General features: G+C 37.2%; 1 pseudogene; it reads right to left on the bottom strand.

Annotated features, from left to right (window-relative positions):
* Window positions 1–17,974, bottom strand: part of LOC115524964 — a 66,175-nt pseudogene extending 48,201 nt beyond the window's left edge.
* Window positions 17,975–18,479: the final 505 nt, after the last annotated feature.

Raw genomic sequence — 18,479 nt, 5'->3', positions numbered from 1 at the left:
GTATAATGCAAACAGGAGCAAAATTATACCTTTAAGTTAATATACATTAAAATACTTTCACCTTACCATTACAAAAATAATCAATTAAAAACACTTGTATATAATAATTATTGACTGATTAAATGAAAACTATATGAAGGTCATGGTGAGAGGCAAAGTAAATGTAATTCTAATTTTTACAAATAGTTATTAAGGAGTTCAAAATATATTAGTGAAAGAGGTTGACAATTTATTATGATACGGAAATACCTTAAATAGTAGAACAGATGCGTTAGATGTTGAATGACATTTTTTTATCCTTGAATGACATCTGACACTGTCAGGGAGAAAAGGTGAAATTTGCCTCCAGAACTGAAGGGCAAAACATTATGCATGTAGTGAAAAAGATAAAATCATTTGAATGTATAACTGGTCAAGGTTAAATTTGAAAAGCCAATTCTCCAAAGAGCTAAACTTAGGTCAATCTAATTTTTTATGTATAAAGTTGATGAAAAATTATACAATATCTTCAAATGACTTTAAGCCATTACAAAATCAAACATTTCTCTACTCTCCCCAAGTAGTACATGCCCTGGAGATATATTGCAAAGGTATTGCTTAAGTTGGCCATCTTGGAGAGCTCAACACAATTCTCCAAAATGGTTTTTATCTGTAAGAATACTAAATGGACTTAATAGGCCAAGAAGGAATTAAAATCTATCCGTGTTCATAGAAGCTGTTCTACTGCATATGCCTTGCCATATTTCAAATTTCTGGAATTTGAGTTATTGTTTGACCACCACCATTTGCTCTAGTGTGTCTGGTAATACATTGCAACTCTGTTAAGTCAGGGTTTTTCAGCAGGTCATGAAACTTACTCCCTGGTTTAAAATAAACATATTACCTAAAAAAATTCTAGGCAGAACAAAATATATCTGTTGGTTTGCAAGTTTCTCAGGAGCCTCCCAGGTGTAATCTGAAACCAGCCCCTGAAGGTAGAAGGTAGGAAGAGACAAGAAAGAGATTGGTAGGTGACAGGTTTAATAAGCAACAAAAATTACGTATGACATTCGTCTAGGGTGGCCACAAGATGAGTAGGTCTCCTCTCACAAAAGTGGTTTTGTTTTGTTTTTTTAAAGAGGGAGGGGGGAGGGAGAGAATCCCAAGCAAACCCCATGCTCAGCACAGAGCCCGACATGGGGCTCGATCCCATGACCCTGGGAAATCAAGTGTCGGATGCTCAACCGATTAAGACCCCCGGGGTGCACCAGTGCCCACAAAATCTTAAAAGTTTATAGAGAGGCCTTAACTGGGTTCAGTATGTATATTGTCTGGACAGTCTCAACGTCTCAAGTGATGAGACACATTTTGGTCATGTTCTATGTTGTTGGAGCAGCCTCTGGAAACAGGGAAGGTGAACAGAATGCATTTTCAAGGATGAGGAGAGGGTAAGGGGCCTCCAACTGTGGGGTACAACTCATGGGTAGACCTATGGTCACATTGTCTTGATGACCTCCCCAAAACTCTTATTTTACTATCTTTTGGGTTTTATTGTGAGAAGGGAAGCCAATGGAATATTTTGAACACAACACCCACTTTTAGTAAGTATATCTGTTATTTGTGGCTGCGTGATAAATCATGCCCAAACTCAGTGACTTAAACTGGCAGTGACTATTTGTTATGATTCTGTGAGCTGACTGAGCTCAGCTTGGCTGATTTTCGGCTCCACATTATATATGGTGAGATTACCTCTATCACTGAATCAGCTGGATTCCCAACGGTGGCTAGAATGTCCACCTTGCTCCATGTGGCCTCTAACAATTTGGTACTGGCGTGGGCTTTCTCACTGCATGATGCCTACCCTCCAACATGGAGGGGCAGAAGCTGACAGTTCTCTTAAAGCCTGAACTCAGATGTGATATCCCAAACATCACTTTAGTTTTATTTTACTGAACATAAGGCTGGCTCAGACTCTACCACTTGATGTAAGTGGTGAAATGCATATGCACAATTGGGAGGAATTATAGGTTACCATGTTAGAAGACTTCCTATTACAGTGAGCAGGTGCAAAAACAGAAAAGTCGCTATCTTGGGCTTAGTTATTTTGTTCAATTTTCAAATTATTTTTCTTCACAGGCCTGTCATGAAACATGAGGAAAACAAAATATAATTAAGGTTACTTTTATTTTTGAAATAACCTTACCAAATTATTCTGATTTCAAAATAATACAGTCTAATGGAAAAATCTAATTAAAAAATGAAAAAAAGTATAAGGAAGAAATTTATCTGTAGTTCTATCATCTAATAGTAACCACTGTTAATTAGTGTTTTATTAAATACCATTCTAGAAATGGTAGCTATACAATTTTCAATTAGAGAATTATAATATGATTAAAATTAAATGTAAAGATATATAATTAGATATTTTGTACTTTGTTCCTTTTAATTGTAATCATATTTAAGAATTTCACCTTGTTACCTAAGTGATCATAGAAAAGAAATAGAAGTATAGTATTTATCTATTATGTATGATAAGGAAATTATTACCTCTATAGTAACTTTAGAATAACTTTCATGCTTTTCCCCTTAAAAGTCTCATCAACTGGACCATGACTGCATTCCATTTTTAACTTTAAAAAATCTAATTATTATTTTTAAACATGCATGTTCAAATATTTCACCTATAATATTATTCTGTAATTTTAATTATTCAAGTTTGCTTTTAGGTTGTTTCTAAAAATTGAAAATCAATAGCAGGATTTATAATATGTTTGCAGAAACCAATCAATTCTTTGGATCAATAGGAAGCAAATTCAGGGTGCCTGGGTGGCTCAGTTGGTTAAGCATGCAACCTCAGCTCAGGTCATGATCCCTCAGTTTGTGAGTTTGAGCCTGGCATCGGGCTTTGTGGTGACAGCTCAGAGCCTGGAATCTGCTTTGGATTTTGTCTCCCTCTCCCTCTGCCCCTCCCCCACTCTCACTCTGTCTGTCTCTCAAAAATAAATGAACATTAAATAAATAAGTAAGTAAGTAATAAGGAAGCAAATTTAATGTTGGACACTCTTTCTATGTAGGTTAAAAGAAGATGATCCAAATCACAAAGTTGAATGGATTTTTTTTCTTAGTCAAAAAAACTTTACCACGTTTTAGTTTGCATTATTACTTGAAAACTTTTTCTTTTTGTATTTTTGTTATTTTTCTCACATTTTTCTGTTTTGTTTTCTTTTTGTAGAGAAGAATATATGTCTGCATCATACCATTAATATCTTCCAGATTCATAGTATTTTTGAAATGGAATATACTCACTTCTTGAATCCATTTTTCACTGAATGCAGTGAGTTCTTTCTGTGTTCAATGTGAACCTTTGTTACTGTTATTGTTGTTTTTACCTGATGTCCAGCTGTCATCCTGGAATTTCTATTCAGCTTATAGAACAGGTAGACAACTTGTTGAATTGTTTATCTTATTTTGTTTGTATGTAGTACTTTCCCATTTTGCCAGATTATGTCCCCAAGCAATAACTTTTATTCTCCTCCAGAAAAAGTTGGTTAGGTGTAGGTGTTATGATCTCTTATGTGTAATTTTTTTTAACATTTATTTATTTTTGAGACAGAGAGAGATAGAGCATGAATGGGGTGGGTCAGAGAGAGAAGGAGACACAGATTCTGAAACAGGCTCCAGGCTCTGAGCTGTCAGCGCAGAGCCCGACGCGGGGCTCGAACCCATGAGCTGCGAGATCGTTACCTGAGCTGAAGTCGGACGCTTAGCCGACTGAGCCACCCAGGCACCCCTGATCTCTTATGTTTAAAAAAAAAAGATTTTAATTTAGTGTTACAGCTTTTTGTTAGATTGGCAAAGTAAGGAAGCAGATGTTCAAAATCTTTTTGTCTCAAATTTGAAAATTTTGCATCACCATAGTGAATAATAAATTCACTATTATTGAGTATCTGGCTGATTCTAATCTGGTCATTTTTTTAATCCAGGCTCTGTGTAAGCCACTGGATCTCAATAATAGCTAGGATATCCTTCATTGTGTAGATGTGTAAAACGATATAGGCTCCAGATATCTACAGTCAAAGGAGGGCTTCCTGTCAGGTCACGATTCTGGATTGATTTTGAGAGTAGATCAAAGAGTATTTGCTGACAAATTGGATGTGGAGTACAAGAGAAAACATCAGTTTTAACCATATGCTTTTTGGCCTGAGCAGCTGGAAGAATCTATTTACCCTTTATTCAGATAGGGAAGATGAAAGTATAAATAAATAAATAAATAAATAAATAAATAAATAAATAATTTATTGTTATTATAATTATTATTATCATATAATGTTATTTATTCATTCAGCAGTTATTTGTTGACCATATGCTGCTGGCTAAGTTTTTTTTTTTTTTTTTTACTAGGCTCAATTTTGTGAATATTGATTCGTTTCTTAGGCATCCAAGCAGAGTTCATGTAAAAGGCCTTGGTTTAAGACATAAATGTTCAGGGGTGCCTGGGTGGCTCCGTCGGTTACATGTCCAACTTCAGCTCAGGTCATGATCCCACGGTTTGTGGGTTGGAGCCCGGTGTTGGCTCTGTACTGACAACTTGGAGCCTGGAGCCTACTTTGGATTCTGTGTCTCCCTCTCTCTCTGTCCCTCCCCCACTTGTGCTCTGTCGTGCTCTGTCTCTCTCTGTCTCTCAAAAATAAATAAATGTAAAAAAAAAAAGACATAAATATGTAAATCACCATCATTCACATGTATTGAAGTCTAGGGTTTAATGTGATCCACTACAGAGTAACTATAGCTAGAGAAGAGGCCCAAGGGTAGAGCCCTGAGTCATTCCAATGTTTAGTGATCAGGGATATGATGACGGACAAGCAAAAGAGATTGAGAAGCAGACACCTAAGTGGTAGAAGAAAAATCAGGCATGTGATCTGAAAGCCACTGATTTTCAGGAAGGCGATCAATTATCTCAAATGCTATTGACAGGTCACGTAATATGAATATTGAGATATGATTAGTAGATTCAACAACATGGAGGTATTGAAACATTGGTCTGAGTAGTTTTGATGTAAAAATGAAACTGAAAATTTACTTAGAGAGTCCAAAAAATCATGTAAGAGGGGAAATGAGATAGCATATCTAGATAACCATTTCATTAAAAGTATTTCAAGAAAGTAAAGCTATACTAGGAGGCATATTCTTCAACTCAACAATTTTTTCTGATCATTTCATTATAATTCTGGATGGGTATAGATGTTTCAGAGAAGGAAAGACACTTCTCAGTGATTGAGCTTATAGTGTCTGAGGAGAACAAAACAAAAAATAGTATTTAAAGTCCCTCATGATACAGGTGAATATCACCCCAAGAAAGAGATCTGAAGAAAGTTAATGGCTCAAAGTAAACTCCATCCACTTGAGAACCATTCTTCTTCAACTTCAGCAAGCTAATTTTAATCATAGGCCAATGATACTATGAACTCATTTCTTGACATAAAAGGAAAAGAGTTAATGTGGTTAAAAACTGGCATATACTTTGTTTTGCAATGTGAAACCTAAATGAGAAAACAAGAGTTTTTTGTTTTTTTTTTTTCTAGTGAAAACATTTTTTTTCCAGCTATTATGCAATTCTTGCCTAAACTAACATTTCCCAAAGATGAGTAAACTTGGAGATATTATACACTATAAACTAATAAAAGAATGTCATCAGTAGATTAAGAACAAATAAAATTTGAAGTAGACAGGGAAAATTAGCTCAGACTTGAATTGATAATTGCAAGAATCTACTGATATTTGTACATTTAAGGTACATATTTGATATGTGCTTTTAAAGAGTTGAGTACCAAAATTAAAATTCAAAAAGTATGTTAATTTACGATCTGAATGTATTATAAACATGTGAAATGATAAGACATAAAAGAATATATACTATGGCACAGTGTTTGAAAAGGCACTTTTCTAGTGGTTATACAAGCCCACTTCAGACCCATCTTAGGGAATATGGGATAAGATAGTCATCGGAGGGATATAGTCTTGAAAAGGGCTTCCACTCTCATGGCAGTTGACTCGATTTCCATTTCAATGCTGGTTAAAGAAATATTTTCATGACTAAAAAAAGTTTAAAATAATTCGGAGTAATGATGAAGAGCCAAGTATTACATTTAAACTATAGAGAGTCATACAATGTAGGCTGAAAAGTTTCAGAGCACTATGGTGGGAACAATCTTCTTCCCGTGTGGCTGGAGCACACTGAGTGCGGGGTTAGGGATTATGAGATGAAAGTTGTGAGATGATATGAGAACTATGATATGAGAAACTGTGAGAACATAGTTTACCCTAACCTTAGTGGTTGGTAGGTCTAAGTTCTAAGGAATGGATTTGAACATGGGGAATAACATGATCCGATTGCCAACTCAAAAAGAGTAGTCCAGGCTCTACCCAGAGCATGAGCAATTGACACAAACAAGCACAAAGACTGGTTAGACTATTCTCTCTCTCAGTGGTTTGGGTCAGTGCTGGTCAAATTTCATTAAGAGTGTGGAGTGAATGTCCCTTCCATATTAAGGCAGAACTCACAGGAAAAAATGACAATACCCAGGAAAAACGATGCCAGGACAAAGGAGAAAATCCCTTAAGAAGCAAGAGAAAGTGAAAACCTGGGTACGTATACTGGAGAAGTAAAGAATGTGAAAGAGAGGTGATACAAATGTAAAGTAGAGAAATCAGATAGGTTTTATTTCCCTTGCAAATTCTCAAGGAAGGGACAGAGTAGAATATTCACTTGGACATCATCAATACTGTGCTCTCAGAACACAAGACTATGATGGTCCCTCATTGGCAGGATTCCTCAGGAGAAATTGGAGAAGTTACACAACTCAGGGGCAAAGCTTTCTTCAAACCAAAGATGATGAGCTATTGGTAGGTCATGACCAGCGTTATAAAAATAAGGTAAAACAAAACAATACAAAATAAAACTGCAAACTCCTCATTGTATTTTGAATACATGAGGCTATGAGTTTTCAACACATATCTGGTAATATCTAGCTACGTGTAAAAGATTATTTTCCTTCCCCTCTACCAAATTCAACACTAACCTGCCCATCCATCCCCAGCATGAGCTTTCAACAGTAACAAAAGCATTCTAATAAATGATACTAAGGTGCTCTAGACTCTGGGTCTAGAGTTCTTTCTTGTCTAGCAAGAAAGTGGGATGTAGGATTAAAATGTGAGAGATGAGGGGCCCCTGGGTGGCGCAGTCGGTTAAGCGTCCGACTTCAGCCAGGTCACGATCTCGCGGTCTGTGAGTTCGAGCCCCGCGTCGGGCTCTGGGCTGATGGCTCAGAGCCTGGAGCCTGTTTCCGATTCTGTGTCTCCCTCTCTCTCTGCCCCTCCCCCGTTCATGCTCTGTCTCTCTCTGTCCCAAAAATAAATAAACGTTGAAAAAAAAATTTTTTTTAAATGTGAGAGATGGCTCGTGTCCAGGAGAAGACAAATGCCCCGAATAAGGGTCCCTGCTCCAAATTTATTAAGATCAGAAGGCTTACAAGCATGATGGACATGCACAGAGACAGTGAATCTGTGAACATTAACTCATGGGCTGAGGGAAAGGGGGTTTCGAAGATATATGATGTTAGGGGTTTAGGTCAATAAAAAACAAAATCCTGGCACCTGGGAGCTGGTTGTTAATGGTAGACATGAGGTGCCTTGTGTGTTTATCTTAGCTGGCCTAGGGGATAAGGCAGATAGAGCATGCTACCTCAGGGTCAACAAGGCACCTTTCTTTTGCTAATTATCTCCACTCTGGGCAACATCACCCAGCAGCAATCCATAGCCCTATTTACCTGTTTACCTAATTTGGTCCTTCCTTTCTGGGAAATCAGCTTTCTGCTCTTGTCCTTTGCCTTTGCCCCACCCTCTCTGTACCTATTTACCTAATCTTGTTTACCCAAACTTGGGTGTGAGCATCCTATGACTTTCTAATTCTTTATGCCTTGTTAACCCATGGGTGCAAGCCCAGGGAATTCCTAAACATATTCCCCACACTAAGGAGCAGTAGACAAAGAGGGACAACAACTAAACATTCTTTGCTCATTTGCTCCCTTTACAAACTTCCCGAGGAGACAAGGAAATGTTGTCTCTGATATGATTTTGTTCATTGCTGACAGTTGAATAAATTTACTTCAGGTACTCATTTTGTTATCCTTTCTAACCTTCTCATTATTTTTCTATCTTGCCCTCAGGATAATAATGAGCCAAAAACTTCCTTAATTGTGTCTGATAAGTATAAGAGCAGTATGAGAAGAAGCAGTATATTCAGAAAGAAGAAAACTCATGAATTGTCAAGTAAAATTAAACATCATACTCAGTCTGGAAAATTTTTGTTGGTTTAAAGCCTTTTTGAGAATATTCTCTGAAACATCCATCCATTCCCTTTTCTTAAAAATCTCTTGTTTTGGGGCGCCTGGGTGGCGCAGTCGGTTAAGCGTCCGACTTCAGCCAGGTCACGATCTCTCGGTCCGTGAGTTCGAGCCCCGCGTCGGGCTCTGGGCTGATGGCTCAGAGCCTGGAGCCTGTTTCCGATTCTGTGTCTCCCTCTCTCTCTGCCCCTCCCCCGTTCATGCTCTGTCTCTCTCTGTCCCAAAAGTAAAATAAACGTTGAAAAAAAAAAAAAAAATCTCTTGTTTTACTCAAACATTAGCATTCAGGATATATTAAACATAATCTGTATCTGCTCTAATTCCATAAATTCTGGGTACTTTAGGAATAACTGAAGGTAACTAATCAATATTCCTTGATGCAACAACTATATTTTAATAGTTTTATTAACTATATGAAAAAGCACAAATATCTATTTTAGGTATATAAGTAGTTTGTTTACAAAACTACCCTTCATACATAATACTGTTCCTATGGAAACATGCATACACAAATTGCCCAAAACGGTTTTACAATACGCTATTTTTATTTTTCTCTGTCATTCTACTTTTATTTTTATTTCTATATGTTCAATATAGAAAATTGTTATGCCTCATATTTGGTCTCCTAGTGACACAATTTTCCACGAGACGGTAGGAGCTTAACTTCACAGTGGAAGAACAGAGCAGCATATGGTCCAACACTTTCATGCTGGGATAGGACAGCTTTACCCTGTGAGGAAAAGAATGGACATGGACGGAGAGCCTGAACTATGGTTTAGTCTAGCGTTTTCCAAGGTGAAAAGAAGAGACTCACTGAATACAAATATAGAGAAGCAATAGATTTAAGTGTGTGCAGAAGAAATCCACCATTTTAGTTATTTGTCAGTCATGTTTTCTTCCATTGTTGCAACTAATTTCCTGGAGTAAGGCAGGACTTTTAGAGGCAAATCAATTTTTTTTTTTTTTTCCATACACTGCCATTGTATCTGAAACTATTTGAAAGGGCTTTAGTAATTACACTGAGATTTTTTTTGTGGTTGATATTCCTCTTGGGAAATAATGTAGATACTGGATAATCACTTTAATAGCAATTAATGTATTTAATTAAAATATAAAAATATCTCATAGCAGCTCTTTTCTTACAATAGGAATAAATGATAATATATACTACAAAATGTTGTGTAACAGTTGCATAAAGTTGCAAGTATACATATGCTCATTGAAAAAATACTAACACCATTTTATGATGGGCAAGATTTAGGTAATTAGTTAAACAAGGGTTAACTTACTCATCAAGTTCCGATGGAGTAGGCTCTGTACATATTTTACATTTAATTAGCATATTTAATCCCATGAGTAATCCCAAAGGTACATATTAATCACCTCACTTTTTGGTAAGTAAGAAAGATATGGCTAAATGAAGCTAAATGTCTTATTTCAAGTCACAGAGCAACTAAGTAGAGGAGATGGCTTTCAAATTTAGAACTATCTGAATCCAAAGCTCATTGATTTCCCTTTTTATGACACTGCTTAGATCACTGTGATATCTAATGGGAAGCCCCCATGACATTGTTTTGAAGGTGACAGCTCTAAAATAATTCAATATATGTCAAGTGTCTATGTACATACACACATATATGAAGATATATTTATGCATGTATGTCACTTTATAACCTACAGGTTTCTATCAAAAATATTAGCAATTACTCTTGTTATTGTAATTTTTAAATTTTTTTTTAATGTTTATTTATTTTTGAGACAGAGAGAGACAGAGCATGAATGGGGGAGGGGCAGAGAGAGGGAGACACAGAATCTGAAACAGGCTCCAGGCTCTGAGCTGGCAGCACAGAGCCCTACACGGGGCTCGAACTCACGGACTGTGAGATCATGACCTGAGCCGAAGTCGGACGCTTAACCGACTGAGCCACCCAGGCGCCCCAGTAATTTTTATGTTGTAGCATGTGATGATTATGATGATGAAAGTTCTTTGGACGAAATGTACTAATTATACTGTATTCGTCTTCTTGATTATATCTGACTCTACATAATAAATAATAGGCAATAAGGCAACACTAATGATAATGGTGTATAGCTATATATTAGAATATTTAAATTGATTACATTTATGTAATTAGAGGCCATTTATTTATATAAACCAATCATAATCAATACCTTGATAATAATACCCCTGACATGTGACCTCTGTTCAAGGAAAGGAATTTGGTCTTGGTCATTGTTTTCTAATCCTTTTTTCTCTTGACATATTGTAAAATAAAGTGAGCAAAATTAATTAATTGGCTCTAGAACCATTTGTAAGTAAAAAGTTTGTATCTGGATAATTAATTTGACAGTGAAGCCTATTTTCCTTAGAGAGAGAATAATTTCTTCCTTTACATTCTCAAGTGGTTTGACAAAGACTGGCAGACGAACAATGGGATAGACCTGAAAATTATCCCATTTTTCTCTGCCTCATATGCAAACACTTGAGAAGCCTATTTAAAATCTCTACCTAAAGACAGAAACAGTGTCAACTGAATGAATGGGAACACTGAGATCTTTACTTGAAAAGATTAAGAATCTGTCAAAGGTAATTCTGATAGTTCACGTTGGTAGAGACTTGCTTAGAATGCAATATATTTCCACACTGTAGGAAAAAAGGGACATGAAGCCTAGATTAAAAAAATCATGGAGCAAATACAAACGATGGGTGGACAGTGTCACCATTTAGCTCCTTTCCTGGCCTCTAACAGAGTTCTAAGAAAGGCTTGTTGTTCTTGAAGAGTAGCAGACAGACAGAACTTGTAGCCCAGAAGCCTAGTCACTAGCAGGTTGTTCCACAGAGCTGTGCCCTGATGAGACACTGATGAGAGCTGGCAGGAGAAAGCAGCAGGCAGTGTAGATAAGCAGATTAGAACAGCCTGGCATAGCACAATTACCAAAGATGTGTTAATCACTCCCTCTTCATTCTCCCTCAGAGTCCTAGGCAGTCCACAGAAATTAATACACCAGTAATAGGAGACATAATCTGGTTTCGGAAATACCTAATTTACAACTAGCCTGTGGGAGAATTTGCTTTACTGCTTCACTCAATTCTCCCCCTTTACTTAGGAGGTATTAATATTATCGTTGACATAGTGGAAGAAACTGCAGCTAAAGGAGGTGCCATGCTCAATTAATAAACAAAATTGAATCTCTATTGCCTGTCTTATTAAATATCATGGGAATAATGTTGATTTATCCCAAAATGAAAACTCTCCTTCTACCTCAGGCCACATTTTTTTTTCTTAATAAGGCAAATATCCAGATCTATATCTAAAGCGTCACAGAGTATATAATAACTCTCATTTCTCTGACCATGTCTCTAGAAGGATGTAATTCCCTTAGGTGATTACTCAGATAATTACCAATTGCTACAACTTTTTGAGAAATTTCTCTTCCCTGTAAATTAACAGCTAACATTTGTAGTTTGTTGGGTGTTTTCTTTAAATAATTTTTTAAGTTTATTTATTTTTGAGAGAGAGAGAGAGAGAGAGAGAAAGCTAGTGGTTGCATGAGGGAAGAACAGAGACAAGGGAGAGAGAGAGAGAATTCCAAGTTTGATGCGGGGCTTGAACTGAACTCACAAACCATGAGATCATGACCTGAGCCAAAACCAAGAGTTGGATGCTCAACCAACTGACCCGCCCAGGTGTCTCTCTTAGGTATTGCTTTAAATTGTATTTTAACTCACGTAATTTCCACAATGACCTGATTATTACTCCTGTATTACAGATGAAAAAAAATGAAGCACGGGTAACATGCCTGAAATCACATGGAGAGTAAACGAGAAACTTGGACTTAAAATCAGACCATTTAGAATCTGAAGTCCGCCATCTTAATCAATGTGTTATGCTAACTGTGTATTTGTCTTTGAAAGTTTGCACAGATTTTGCCTGTGCTAAAAAGCTCTTTGTTATTCAACTCATGCTTGCCCTGCCCATGCTAATGTATGTTAAATTGATTCCAAAGAGATAACTAATTTCATAGTCCTCTCCAAAATTTAAATTACACCCAGGTTGTGCTTAAAAAGCTTATCTATAATTAATCCTGTGAATTACTGTTAAGTCTAGCCCAAATATGACGTCCTCAATGTGGCCACCAGCCCCTCCCACCTATGGTAATCCAGTATTCCCCTTTACTCACTGTATTTATTTCCCAAGCTTGCCATAACAAATTACCTCAGATGTGGGGACTTCAAAACAACAGTATTTTAAATTCTCACAGGAGTGAAGGTCGCCAAGTCTGCAAAAAGTGTATGTGGGGTAATGCTCCCTCTGGAGGCTACCAGGAGAACCCTTCTTTGCCTCTTTGTTTAGAGGGACTCAAGAAAATCATTGGCTTGTGGCTGCATAGCACCGATCCCTGTGTCTCTTGTCTTCTCTGTGTATCTCTGGGTCTTAACTCTCCCTTTGCCTTTTTCATAAAAAGACACCTGTTACTGTTAGGGTTCAATCTAAATCCAGGATGGTTTTATCCTGAGATCCTTAACTTAATTGCATCTAAAAAGACTCTTTGGAAAGAAGGTCATGTTCACAGGTTCCCAGATTATGACTTAGATATAACATTTTGGGGCCACCATTCAACTCACTACTCTCATACTGTCTTTTCTTTTATCAACCCACCACTTCGTATTAAAATTCATATTTATTTATTAGATTTATTGATTATTGTTTGTTTTCGCTTGATAGAATACAAACTAAGTAGAGAATCTTTACTTATTACTGTGTGCTGATGAAATCCAAATTCCTAGAATAAAATTTATATTAGTACATATTTAGAAAAAATATTTTAAGGCTAGGATTCAAAATACAGTCATGCTAAATCTCAGTGAAAATCTATTCCTGGAATGAAGTTTCTTCTTTCCCTCAGCTTTTCACATGTTCATCATATCTGTATATTCCTAACAAAATGACAAAGTCTCTACTCTGCATTGTGTACCCCCTAAAGCCTTGATATTAGTGTATATTCAGTCATGTAACAAGAGTTTAACTATGGTTACACAGAATATTTAAAACTTTTCTAAGGCAGAGATACCATATTTACTGGTTCTAGAAATTAAATCTTGTGCTTGTTTCCAGAACAAATCAGAAAATAGATGCAATCCTATCACCAGACTATTGTATTCCTTTGAAGACACAGCAATTACATGGAGGGTTTCAAAGCAGTTTAAAAAATGCATTTTGACTAATGATCAGCAGAAGTTAATACAAGAACTCTGGCTGGAGGCCTGGAGAAACTTTGGCCCCTCCTTCTGCTAGGGTTGTTTTTTATTCTTTTAAAAAAAAATTTTTTTTAACCTTTATTTATTTTTGAGACAGAGAGAGACAGAGCATGAACGGGGGAGGGGCAGAGAGAGAGGGAGACACAGAACCAGAAGCAGGCTCCAGGCTCTGAGCCATCAGCCCACAGCCCAACGTGGGGCTCGAACTCACGGACCGTGAGATCGTGACCTGAGCTGAAGTCGGACGCTTAACGGAATGAGCCACCTAGACGCCCCATGGGTTGTTTTTTATTCTAACACAAACAGTATGAATGAAGAACCTCAGATCTAAGCAGTTACATTGCTTATGAAAACAATCCACCTATGGAGAGCTTTCAACTTTTCTTTTCTTTTTTTTTTTTTTAATGTTTATTTATTTTTGAGAGAGAGAGAGAGAGCATGAGCAATGGGGAGGGAGGAGAGGGAGGAGAGAGAGAATCCCAAGAGAATCCCAAGCAGGCTCTATGCTGCCAGTGTGGAGCCTGATATGGGGCTGAATCTCACAAACCATGAGCTCATGACCTGAGCCAAATTCAAGAGTCCGATGCTTAACTGATGGAGCCACCCAGGTGCCCCTAAGGAGAGCTTTAGAGTTAGAACATAACTTCTTCTCCGTGTTCTTTTAGAAGCTATCAGCAAAAACCACAGTTTGCTGAAAACTGTGCTATCTTCTGAGAATTTAGCCTTCTCTAACATTTTATCCTGAAACTATTAAATTGTTTGCAGCTTATCCATTCATTCAAAAGTATTTGTTGAGCACCTCCTGTGTATCATGTATTGTTCCAAAAATGTCAAGTATAGAGCAGAGAACAGAACAGATAATAATCGTTGCTTTCAATGATCTTATGTCATAACAGAGGAGACAAGAAGAAATAAGATAAATAAAGTTTAGAGAACCATAGTAGTGATAAATGCTGACGATAAGTAAGTAGGGCAGAGAGAGGACAGGAAGTGTGAACATAAGGGGGAAATGCTGTAAACTTAGAGATGACAGTGAAGTCCAATGTTTCCTCTTTAGAATCCTTTTAAAATACGAAATATAAAGCTTTTTCACTGATTTTATTTAATAATAGTGAAACTTCAAAATGCTACTTAAAGGCTACGGAAATAAAATAACCCAAGCATAATTATTGATCCAATACAAAGGCCTGAACATAAGGATGCTTATATAGATTGAAAATGTATCATTCTGCAACATTACCATGACAAAACAAATATTTTCAAAATGTTGTTGCAGAATGTTTTTGAGTAAATCACTGGAATCAAGATAGCTCATGCTAGCTCCTTGAAATGATAAGCATGCAATTTTGTTTGTATTAATTCACAGATGAGAAGCAATTTTAGAGGCAGATGAACTTATTTCAAGGTTATTTTATGTTACATCTTCTTTTGACAAGAATGGAAATCTCTCTTAAAAGAAGAAAAATTAGATGCATGTGCTAAGCAAGGATTTCTAGTCCCTGATTTCATCCATTCACAATAGGTCAGAGGCATTTGTTGGGAGTTTAAATCAAAAGAATGACCAAAGGACATGATGGGCAGTGCTTTTTTTTTCCCCAAGTAGAAAATGACAGTTACATCATAAATACTTATTTTCTAAGTTTGTCATAATAATTTACAATTATTTTCTCACAAAGCAACAAACACATCTGTTATTTTCAAAAGCCTCCATTCACATGCAATAGTAAAATGTACTAAATAAGCATTCAATGAGAACTGAGTGTTAGAGTTCTATTGACAGTGTGGAGATAGACATGAAATAGAAACTGATGTGTCGTCTGTTTCAGTGAACATCTAATCTAGTTGAAGTGCCAGAAAATATGTACATGCCTAAGTTTTGTTTAATTTTTAAAGCTTTTTGTTGAGGCAAAATCTCTGTGCAGAAAAGTCCACTATGATAAGTATATGATTAGACTGTCACAAACTGAAGACATTGATGTCACCTGTACATATATGAAAAAAGTCCCCAGCACCCCAGGCGTCATCCTCACATCCCTTTGCAGTCATTAATTCCTCAGGAAATCAGCTGTCATGACTTTGGTCACTTTCTGTTAGTTTTGCCTGAATTTGTTATGTAAATAGAATCATCCAGCATAGATTCTTTGGCATCTGGAGTTGCTTCTTTAACACACAGTTTGTGAAACTTAGATCTATCATTGTACATAGTTCTAGATTTTTCAATCTCAGTATTGTATACCATTCCCTCTCAGTGAGCACACCTAAAATTATTTTTCTCTCTCTATATTTTTTTGACATTTGTGTTGTTCCCCGTTTGAGATATGACAAGGGGTACCGCTAAGATCATTCTGGTACATGTCTTGGCTGAGCATATTAACAAATTGCTCATAGGTTTATGCCTAAAGAGGAATTGCTGTCCATTTTATGGACGGACATAGCTTCAGTAGATATTGCCAGTTTTCCTAACGGAGTTATACTGATGTACTCTACACCACCTGTGTTTTATTAGACAGCCAGTTCTTCTATGCCCCTACCAGGACCTGGTAATTGCCATTCTATTAAAAACAAATTTGGGTATTAATTTGTATTATCTAAGATAAGATGTGTGAGTAGTATTTTTTCTAGCAGCTCTTCAAGCCCCCTCCAGATTGCCTGAGGGAATATGAGATCAGGGAGTGGCTGGCGGCTAGGTTGTTAGAAAGGGCTCACACTGTCACTTTGGATCCTTATGTAAGCTATTGTTAGGGAAATATTTCCATTTCCAATACAAATTTGAGCATCACTGATTCAAGGGATGAAGAAACAAGTTTTTATTTTAACAATACAAATTCAGATCAAAGTATTCTTTGTCTTGATATTTTCTTGTCTTATGGGGCATAATTTCCTCCTAGTTTTTATGCTTCTGCCTTTAGCTCCTCCTCTGTATCTATTTCAGTTTTTCTCCCCATTTGGCATTCAAAGGTCAGTTCACCTTTAGAATACACGCTTCTCTACTTTTGTTTCTTGTTCTATGCTCCCTTTCTGTACAGTGCCTTTCCTAGTATCTATCACAGGACTTGAAATGTATGGTGTAATGTATGGCATAGACGATTCATGGCATGAATGGATAAATGAAGGGAAAAGGATGATTAAATGATAGCATCCTCACCTCGCTTCACTTACCACCTATAATCTGATGCCTAAAGCTCAATTTCTAGTCTGGACTTCTGAACATGGAAATGCCATGCAATGTTATTCTTCATTTTATTATTTTTTAATGTTTATTTATTTTTTTTTCAGAGACAGACAGAGACAGAGCATGAGCAGGGGAAGGGCAGACAGAGAGGGAGACACAGATCAAGCAGGCTCCAGGCTCTGAGCTGTCAGCACAGAGCCTGACACGGGACTCGAACTCAGGAACCATAAGATCATGACCTAAGCCAAAGTCAGACGCTTAACCTACTGAGCCACCCAGGTACCCCATGTTATTCTTCATTTTAATGTCACAGGCTTCTGAAACGTTAAAATGGTTTTCTTTTTTGTTCCTATTTTATTTTTTTAAGCTTATTTTTATTTATTTATTTGAGAGAGAAAGCTCGAGTCAGGGAGGGACAGAGATGGAAAGAGAAAATCTCAAGCAGGCTCCCTGTTGTCAGCATGGAGTCCTACACAGGGCTCAATCTCACAAACCATGAGATCAAGACCTGAGCTGAAATCAAGAGTCAGATGTTCAACCAGGGGAGCCTCCCAGGTGCCCATTTTTCTTCCAGTTTTAAAAATCATATATTCCTAATTTAGGTCTCTTAAAATCTTAACTATGAGCATTGTTTTTTTTCTCATTAAAAAGTAACTGAGGCTCTGGGGCGCCTGGGTGGCACAGTCGGTTAAGCGTCCGACTTCAGCCAGGTCACGATCTCGCGGTCCGTGAGTTCGAGCCCCGCATCAGGCTCTGGGCTGATGGCTCGGAGCCTGGAGCCTGTTTCCGATTCTGTGTCTCCCTCTCTCTCTGCCCCTCCCCCGTTCATGCTCTGTCTCTCTCTGTCCCAAAAATAAATAAAAACGTTGAAGAAAAAAAAAATTAAAAAAAAAAAAAAAAAGTAACTGAGGCTCATTTTGCAAATTTAGCGAATGGAAGAAAATGAAAAGAAGGAGCTTAATATTCTCAAATCGGGAGACATCACTCTCCTCTCTCTTACTTTGCCATTTGTTTTTGTTCTCCATCACTGAGGATGGCTTCACCATTCTCTGAATTAATGAAGAATAAAATGCAAGGTTCTTGGCCTTCCGTCTCACTTAACCAGGGTCCTAAGAGATCAGCATATACCTTCAATGCTCCTTCACAGGTGTTGTACTCCATCCCTTCTCTATCACAGCTTTAGAGTTTAGTCTTTCATCATTCTTCTCCAGTGCCACTATATAGAAGACATCTGACATTCTCTTCTGGAGAGATGTCTCATTCTAATCTATGCTCTTCATTGGTAGCTGCTAAGACCCAAACTAGCTAGGCCTCCAGTAATCTATGAGTCTTCTTTAGCATATGGAAATTCCATTAAGAAACTGCCCCTTGACTTTATCTCCCCCAACTCCATAATATATAACCAGTCATTCTTAACAAGCCCAGCGCAGCTCTTTCTGCCCATGTCTCCATGCTTTAATAAAATCACCTTTTTGTACCAAAGACGTCTTCAGGAATTCTTTCTTGGCCATCGGCTCTGAAACCCCACCACCACCCCAAAACCTCATCAGTATTTTGTTAAAGCAGCCTGAACAGACTCAGCCAGGTAGCTGAAAGTTCTTTCTTAACTAACCACTCTGCTATGTGAAGCCCTATAATGTTGCAATTTTTCCTTCAGAATCAAATC

This window comes from Lynx canadensis, chromosome A1 (genome assembly GCF_007474595.2).
Source record: "Lynx canadensis isolate LIC74 chromosome A1, mLynCan4.pri.v2, whole genome shotgun sequence".
Lineage (NCBI taxonomy): Eukaryota > Metazoa > Chordata > Mammalia > Carnivora > Felidae > Lynx > Lynx canadensis.
The sequence above is the reverse complement of the archived record's forward strand: the minus strand, read 5'-3'. Positions and strand labels throughout refer to the sequence as shown.